Source organism: Cryptomeria japonica, chromosome 10 (assembly GCF_030272615.1).
Source record: "Cryptomeria japonica chromosome 10, Sugi_1.0, whole genome shotgun sequence".
NCBI lineage: Eukaryota > Viridiplantae > Streptophyta > Pinopsida > Cupressales > Cupressaceae > Cryptomeria > Cryptomeria japonica.
In genome coordinates, this window is record NC_081414.1 from 287,669,675 (window position 1) to 287,679,303 (window position 9,629).

Consider the following 9,629-nt stretch of genomic DNA (forward strand, 5'->3'; position numbering starts at 1 on the left):
AGAGGAGCAACAATGTTGAATGAAGGATAAGGTTGAGAATAAGGAGATAGAACACTATGATAGGTAGGTATGGGAGATAATTTGGTCACAAAAGGAATACTCACAGAAGGAGGTATGAAAGAGTTTTGATTAGAAATGTTGCCTCCTTGACTAGGCATAGAAGTAGTGATAGGAATATAATGATTAACTTGACTAGGTTCTTGAGTGTAGCCAAGGACTTCAATACAACTTTTCATAGGCATGATATTAGTGTCAACAATATGAGTAAGACCACACAACAAATCAACGCCAACTTAATCACTTTGAACCATTCTTTTTAATCCTTCAATCAAAGGGATAGCCTCACTTTCTGAGTATTGTTAACTCGTCCTTTGTTGAAGATTTTCAAATTCATTTTCAATCTTCTCCAATTGGTCAACGGAAACCCTAGTTAGTGATTCACCCTCACCATGAGAATTATGCAAAGACTGGGGATAAATGACATCAATTGTTTGAATAGAAGATCCACCAACATTCTCAAGAGACAAGTTATCCAAATTGGTTTCCATATCCTTAGTATTTAAACCTTGGGAAGTCTTAATTATATAACTTCTTCTCACAGGAATATTATAACTATAGGATTAATGGTAATAAAACTCATGCACAACAAAGAGAAATTTGAATTTGAATTTGAAAATTATGATTGAGCAATATATTATTTTGTGAAAATAATTGATTAACCAATTAATTAGGCTAATTGTTTTGTAAATTTGAAAGATGAATGCATCTAGATCATAGCATAACATTTATAAAGATCAAATCTGAAAATTGATTTGAAAAATCATGCAGTACACATGATAAAATTTTAGAATTATAAATTAAGAATTTTGTAAATTCAACCACTAAATTTATGTAATTCAATTTGAAAATGAGATCTAGGAGGGAAAATTTAAACTTTAAATTAAATGAATAATCAAATCTGGAATAATAAATCCAAATCAGACAGCCCACAATCTCAATTTTAGAATTAAAAATTAGGGTTTTTGTGAATTTAACCTCTAAAATTTTTAAATTCAATGAAAAATTAAACTAGTAAATGTAAATTTGAATTTGAAATGTATCAACACTCAATTTGAGATTATAAATCAGAAAATTAAGTGTAAGATGTCATGTTCACCAAAATGTAATGGTGAAAAATTAGGTTTTTCACCATAGAAGGAAGAAACCACTAATTTTTACTTAGGGACCAGTACATTAAAGAGGGGTAAACCCAATGGATCTAGCCACAAACCACTAAGGATAAGGGCTGAGAATTCTATTGGATTTGCTGGTTATTTGGATTGATTGCCCTCTTTTAAATTGAATTGTGAATTTGTTGAAATTAGGGTAGATGTGTTGGAATTGATGTAAAAACATACAAACAACGAGATACAATCATCGAATTGAGTCACAAACCTGAATTTGAGGAATGTAAATGTATTCAAATCTATTCCCAAAAGGAGCTCCTGATTTGTCAATATCGGGATGGTGGTCACTTTGGTCCTTCACACTTTTCGCACTCCACTAGGGGATCAGTTTGTCACTGTAAATAAATCCAATTTTGAAGATCATAGCTTTGTACCTATTCCTACACACAATAGAGAAGGTAAATAGGTTGGGAATAGAGGTGTGCCTTAGGTCAAACCCCAGTTTTGGAATTAACCATGAAATAGAAATATAATTGAATCACAGTTTTGGAAATGTTCTCCTTTTGAGGGAGACATTGAACAATGACTGAAAACACTAAGGATATACCTTATAATGGATTTTTGTTTGTCTCCACAAGGAATCAGGGTTCCATGAAGTGTTCAATAACATAGAACATGAATGTCAACTCCAATGCTTGAATCTTGATCTTATCTCTACTCCAATGCTTGAAAAAGACTGCTTGCTTACACACTTGAATGTAGATTTCAATTTTGCTCACTTGTGTAGATGTTAATTTGAAATGATTGCATGTATATCAAAATGAGAGGGGTAGACCTCCTTTTATACTTGTCTATTTAAAAAACATCTTAATTTTCTAACATGATCCGACACGAGATCTAGATCGTCACCAAAATGTAATGATTGTTAAGGGGTCTCAAAATAGGTCCTAATTGGGAGGACCAGGGAGCTAGCACCTTGGTCCTAAGAAATCAAGCACTAGAAAATGAGGGCAACTGAAGTGCAAAGTGAAAATAATGACAAATTTGTTGAATGGTTGAATGGTTTGGAATACTAAGAGGGGGGTGAATCAGTATTCCCACGACAATTAAAACTTTCCACTGATTTTAACCTTAGTGATTAATCTTATCAACATGAAATAGAAAATGCAAAATAAATGAAAAACATAATCACAAGATAGACACCATACTTTTATATGGGGAAAACCCAAATGGGAAAAACCACAGAGAGGGTTAACTCTCGGGATCAGGGATAACTTTAAGAAACCATCCCCCGGGCAAAATTGTAAAATCTTGGCGAATCAAACATTATTTTTTGGGGGAAATTTTCATATTGATGGCAAAAAAAAATTTCAAAATAGGAAAGAAAATTATTTTGTATTGGCGATTTTTTTCTAGGGTACGAAAATTCCATAAAATTCTAGCGAATAATACCTTGTTCTGTGGAGAAAATATATATTGTAGGAGGCGAATTTTTTTTCATTTAAAGGAACAAATATATAATTATATGGGTGAAAATTTTTAGTTCGAAGGAAAAATTATTTAAACGTATTGGTGATTTTCATCCACCACTTGAAAATTATTTAATTTGTTTGGCTAATATTTTGTTATTTATGGAAAAAATATATTTAATTGGTGATTTCATGAATTCATTGCCATTAATAGACTCAGTACATCACATTGAGTTCGGACTCTGCACGATGTATTGAAAAGCACGGCCTCTTTGACACGTGAAGGGTGACACGTACCTAAAATCCATCAATGATTTTAAACCGTTCGATGATTGTAGATCAATGGCTGAAGTTTTATTTCAGCCCAATTTTCTAAAGAGAACATAGTTCACCAGAAAATGCCCGGAATGGAATTGGATTCAATAGACACATATCAAATGTCACGATCGATAATGTTGGTCATTTAATATATGTCTAGTTACTAACTGCAATCCACTCTATCCCCATGACTTCCAATGTGGTACTTGCCAACTTGGTACTGGTTTATAGTTGTATCCAATTTCCCACACTAATGCATTTATGGGAAAGATTTGCAGAGATATATGAAAGATTTAAAAAAATTAAAGCAATTAATACGGTTAGAGAAGGTATTATTACAATGAAGAGCTTCAGCTATTTATATACTATCTATGCTTCTTTCATCTTCAATTAGCCTTTTCCATTTGGTAGATAAATCATCGAAGCTCGCGGTATTTAAATTTTGCCTCTGGTTTACGTCTATAGGCTCAGGTTGTTTAATTTGGTAATTTGATTTGTCAAGATGGACACTCCTATCCGCTTGAGAATCATTTCTGCGAGGACCAAAGGGCCTTTTTGGGCTTCGTTAGAGACCCAACCCTCCAATCAGTCTGTAAGGAGGCTGGGATGTTCACCAATGAGGTTGTGAGGATGGTGTTGGGCAGAAACTTTTTACGTAACGAAAATAGATACCATGTTAACATGGATGTTACATCCCGGTTCTTGGCCTCTCTTCTGGACCTCGAATAGACAAGGTGGATATGATGATGTTGATAAGGAAGGTTTTTAAGACTTCCTTGGAGATGATGTTATTGTTGTTGTCCTTGCAGAAGTAGGGGTGGGGATCCCTTTGGAGAGTGAATTAACCAAGCTTCTCCTCCCTGACCAAACAATGCCAGTGGTCAGGCAACCATTTCTTTTGGACCTGGATGTGGAGCAGTTGATGCGTCATAGGAAATGGGCACGGATTGGCAGGGACTTTCTTCGAAAATGGTTTCTCCTGGACGACTTTCCAAACTATAGTTGGCTTGAATAATTCTCTCAGCTTATGTTGTCTAAATAATTCTACATGGAGGGAGGGCCATATTCTTAGGGTAGACCATCCACTACCTATGCTCTAGCCCCAACCCTCTAGTAGTTTTTTTTTTGGCTATGTCCTCCTAACCTAAACCTCACAGGTTCAGTGGCTCACTCATTTTGGCTTTAAAGTTTTTGAGGGACTCAAGTCTCAGACATGTTAAAATTATAAATTTCTGAAACATAAATATTAATGATAATTTTGCAAATTCCAGTTCATTTCAGTTTGCCTCTTATGGATATAAAAATAGTTTTTATTTCATTTTATTAATGATAATTTTGCAAATGCTTTTTGTCTATGAGCTATGGTATTTCAATATTTTGTTAAACAATGGAAATAAATTTAATATTGTGATCTTTTTTATGTAATGCTTCTTCCTCTTTATTTAATATATAAAAAAAATCCAGTTCATTCCATTAATTATTTGTACATTGATTATGGTTGATTATAATTTTATAAATATAAAAAAAAAAGATGTTTATCTCACGAAAATTAAGTGAATTAAAAGTCCAACTTACTTGTTGATGAAGTTTAAAACTAGTATGCGATGGTTGGTACATGCTATGATTTATAGTTAAGATTTTGTCATTATGAAGAAATTTGAGACATTTATGAACGGTACATGGGATCTCTTTCATGGAAGAGAACCAATGATGTGAATATATTATTAGAACAGTTTCAAAAAATAGAATTGAGAAGCGGATATATTTTATCATTTATATGTATCAATAGACAATGTGGTAATTGGTTCCATTTGTTTTGTATCAAACAAATTAAAATAATTAATTACTTTACAAAACACCCAATGAATTAGGTATTTTATGAAGAAAGGCACGTCCGCTTATTTGGTCCTATCACTCATTTGATCTTATAATCTATCTTTGAATTTAATATCAAAGTTAATCTATCTTTCGTATATCTTTTAATTTAAAGTATATTATAAAGACTATTTAATATACTTTTGATATGATAATCAACTTTGATATGATAATCGACAGCTTACCCTCTTTTTTGTTCCCTTTGGTGGGCTTGTTTTTTCTAGCAATTACAATGTTTTTTCTTTTATTCTATATTCAAAATGACAAAATTTTAGAAATTGAACGTTTTACATTTAATTAAATATAATTAAGTCTACAAAGCTCTATTTTGGGCGGAAGTTGAAAATGATTAAACAGACTTTAAAACAGTCCGGAAAAGTGACGCGAGTGTGGTGACATGCCCGAAAAATGGCAAAAGTCATGGGACCCATGACAACTGACAACATATACCATCGTCCATTGGATGAGCACAGATCAACGGCTTAGGGTGAATTTCAGCCTGAATGTAGGAAGTAAACACATTTGTGAGAACTTCCCCTGGAATTGAATGTTTTACATTTAATTAAATATAATTATTAATTAAGTCTATAAAGCTCTATTTTGGGCAGAAGTAGAAAATGATTAAAAAGACTTAAAAAACAATCTGGAAAAATGACTCGAGTCTGATGATGTGCCCGAAAAATGGCAAAAGTCATGGGACCCATGACAACTGACAACAAATACCATCGTCCATTGGATCAGCATAGATCAACGGCTTAGGCTGGATTTCGGCCCGAATGTGGGAAGTGAACACATTTGTGAGAACTTAGCCCAGAATTGAACATTTTACATTTAATTAAATATAATTATTAATTAAGTCTATAAAGCTCTATTTCAGGAAGAAGTATAAAATGATTAAAAAGACTTTTAAAACAGTACGGAAAAGTGACATGAGTGTGTTGACGTGCCCGAAAAATGGCAAAAGTCATGGGACCCATGACAACTGACAACAGATACCATCATCCATTGGATGAGCACAAATCAACATCTTGGGGTGGATTTCGGCCCAAATGTGGGAAGTGAACATATTTGTTAGAACTTAGCCTGAAATTGAACGTTTTACATTTAATTAAATATAATTAAGTCAATAAAGCTCTATTTTTGGCGGAAGTTGAAGGATTAAAAAGAATTAAAACAATCTGGAAAAGTGACTCGAGTGTGGTGACGTGCCCACAAAATGGCAAAAATCATGGGACCCACGACAACGGACAACAGATACCATCGTCTATTGGATGAACACAGATCAACGGCTTAGGGTGGATTTCGGCCCAAATGTGGGAAGTGAACACATTTGTGAGAACTTCACTTGGAATTGAACGTTTTATATTTAATGTCCTTAGAATTTAAACTGAAGCAATGAATGTTTTTTCCTTCGGCGGAGAATAGATATTAATAGTAATTAATAAAATTATAATAGGCTTCTAGATATTTTACCCTTTAGGTATTACTTTTGTACTTTTCAGTGTTTTCAAAATAAGTGACTCCTAAATCATAAATTATAATCGCATTTCATTTCATGGACAAACCTGAAACTAGTAAATCAAGGGAGATTCAGAAACGGCTACTAGATTGAGGAATGCAAGTTGCAACAGAGACTGTCTGCGCCAATCTAGTGAAATAGAAATTTTGGGTAAAATCTAGAGCACCTACATCCCACCTTTTTTACTTTTTTTAATCTCATGTTTCAATTTGAGGGTCAGCATTCTTAGGCTTGTATCTAGAATTATTTTGAATTATTAACAATAACAACGATGGGGAAAATGGGAAGCAGTAGTTCAACCGGAAGCCAAGTGAAAAAAAAAATTACCTAACCGAACTGGTTAAAACACCAAGTTTCACAGATGAATACCATGATATTTATGACCCTGCTATCTGTTATCTTGTCATTCATCCCTCATAACAAGAGTAAGTTGACTTACCAAAATTTTATTTGAGTCTTTATCTTTTTAGAAATTCCTTGGTTCAATCCTTAATTCGCTGGTAAAATGTCTCTTAATCTGTACCGTCAAGTTTCAATGTTCGGTTTGAACCTCGTGAACCCCTTGAACCATTTTGAAAAGAGTTCATAATGTTCATTTAGGTATCGCAGGTTCTAAGTTGTCTAAAAATTTTTCATGCTAACGTTCACTCAAGTGTTTTTGCAGCAATTATATTTCATGGTCGCATATGATGTGTTATATTCTCTTCCTCTAGACTGTGAACCCTTTGAACCTAGTTCAAACAGTTCAGTGGTGTTCAACATGTTCAATGAAGTTAAAAAGACCGGCGACACTTAACAGAGTTAATCTTTTCAAAGAGAATTTTCTTGGCACAGCGTACGCTTTGAACTACCTGAACCCTCATGAAGTCAGTTCAAATTGTTCATGCATGTTCAAATCAGGTGGGTCCCATGGACTAAAAGACATGATGGTGCATTTATTGCTAAGTATGATGAAGATTGAACCATATCTCGGGTGACGTCAACTGGCCGATTTTTGAAGGCAAGTAATCATTTTTGGGAACTGGCGATTACTCCAAAAATGCCGCCATGCATTTAATGTATGCGTGTGATGTCAAATCCCAATGCTCGGCACATTTGAGTTGATGACCAAAATTAATGCACAAAATAAGTTTGTATCACTTCTTTTGCTATAAGGTATGAAGTGATTAATTTCTGAAACTTGTTCTTCATTGCTACGAAGTGTTTGATAGAAGGTTTGTTTGCTGGTAGTCATTCGATTGGTCTCAACTATGAAGGTGAGTTTTGTTTCCTATCTTCTCTAGTGATTTTTAGCTTCTTTTCTCTCTCATAATAAAATTTGCTAGGGGAAATAAGGGTTGTTGTTTATGAATTATGAAGTCTACTCTACACCTTTTTAGAAATATTTTCAGTCTTGCTTGCACAGAGCCCATTGTCAGTGATACAGACCTGAAAGGAGAAAATTTGGAAGTTTTGAAGGAAAGGGTGTTTAAAGGAATTGATGGTTCATTTGGTTTAGAAATTCTAAGTAGTGGTCTCGTAGAAGCGACAACCTTTCCTCCTGCTATCCCTTGCCCAGGATTAGTTAGGGAGTGCATTGCGAGGTATGATCCTATTTCCGAAACTATCAAGAGAGATAATGGTGAAACCCTCCTTGCGATTGACAGGGAAGTTATTTCCTCTGTTTTCAAATTGCCTAATTATCAGTTCTCAACTTTTTCTCTTGCCCAATCAATCATTGAGTTCAATGCAGATAAAACTGGACATCATAATAATATAGTGAAGCATTGGTTGAAAGATCCTCAAAGGGGTGGCTCTAGGTTACCTAAGTATCCTAACAAGAATCACATGCTTCCCCACATCCATGATGTTATATTACGGTTACACCGAGTTAGAGGTTCAGCTGAGGCCTACAACTTTGATGATTGGATTTACTGTTATGTACAACTCGTGTTGGAAGGAAAGCAATATCTTGACTGGGCAGAGCTTATTGCTGACTCCATGAGGGAATAGATGAGAATGGCGAAGAAGTTCAAGCAAAATTTCTTTATGTCCTCATCTTTTATATATTTCCTGGCATGTGTTAAAGAAATAGTGGGAATACCTAGGCAGCTCACTGAGGGATATGTTTCTGTGTATGATTTTTACCCCATGTTGCAAAAAGATAATGCATTTCAAGATTTTAGGAGAGTGTAGCATCCTAAAATTGCGACACTTGCAATTTTGACTGCATTTGGGTCTTCACGATGGCGGCGCAACATTGAACCTGAATGGAGACCCCGAAACCTGTTTACGACACCAAAAACTACATTTTTCTGCACCCTGGCCTGATCCCTCCTTGCACCCTACTGTCCCAGGAGGTGGGACCATGGCGCCCAATGCCCTGGTCCTTCAGGACTAGGGCACCCAGCGCCCTGGTCCCTGGCCCTATTTTGGGCCCGGTCTCTTTTGGGCATCGGGTCTTTAAGTTTGCAATTTGGGAAATAATGTTTCCTGGTCGGCCTAAGGTTGGGAAAAGCAGCCTATCAACCCTAATTGACAAGTATATAAACTACATTTCCTCTTCCAAAAAAGGGAGGAAGACATATGTGTGCAAAAGGTGGAAGCGATATTCAAACATTCAAACATTCAAGCATTCAAGCATTCCTTCAAGCAATTGAGCATTCTAGGTCTCCATTCAAGGCTAGGTGTTGCATTCAAGACAAGGATTCAACCATTGAAGAGGAGATCACATACAACATACAACATACTACATACATTACACCTTCGCATGTAAGAATACAAACATTCTTACAACAAGGTATCAGTACTTGTTTACATTACAAACATTTACATTTACAACATTCTCATTTCTTGGTTAATTCCAAAACCGGGGTTTGACCTAAAGGCAAACCCCTCATCCCTAACCCCCCAATCGTCCTCTCTTTTCTATGTGTAGGTTGCAGGTACGCGGTTGTAATTGGACATCTGGAATCCTTGTGCAGAGACGAACAGATCCCCCTTCGTTTCGCGGATTTTTCGAAGGACTGTGTGCACGTTGGGCGCCATCGTCTCGTCAACTTTCGCTCAAATTTGCAGAACAGCATCATCTCAACATTTTACTACTAATTCTAGGTCCGCAGCTTCATCCCATATCCCTACCTCTGTTTATAATCGAATCTTTCCTACTTTACATGCATTCCTAGTTCAATCTTTCTATCTACATTCTTTACAAAAGAGGGTATCCTTGATGTCACAACCCTTGAAACTCATTTAGAATCCAATCTTGCATTGCGTGGGATTGGATCTTGTGGGTTTCAACCC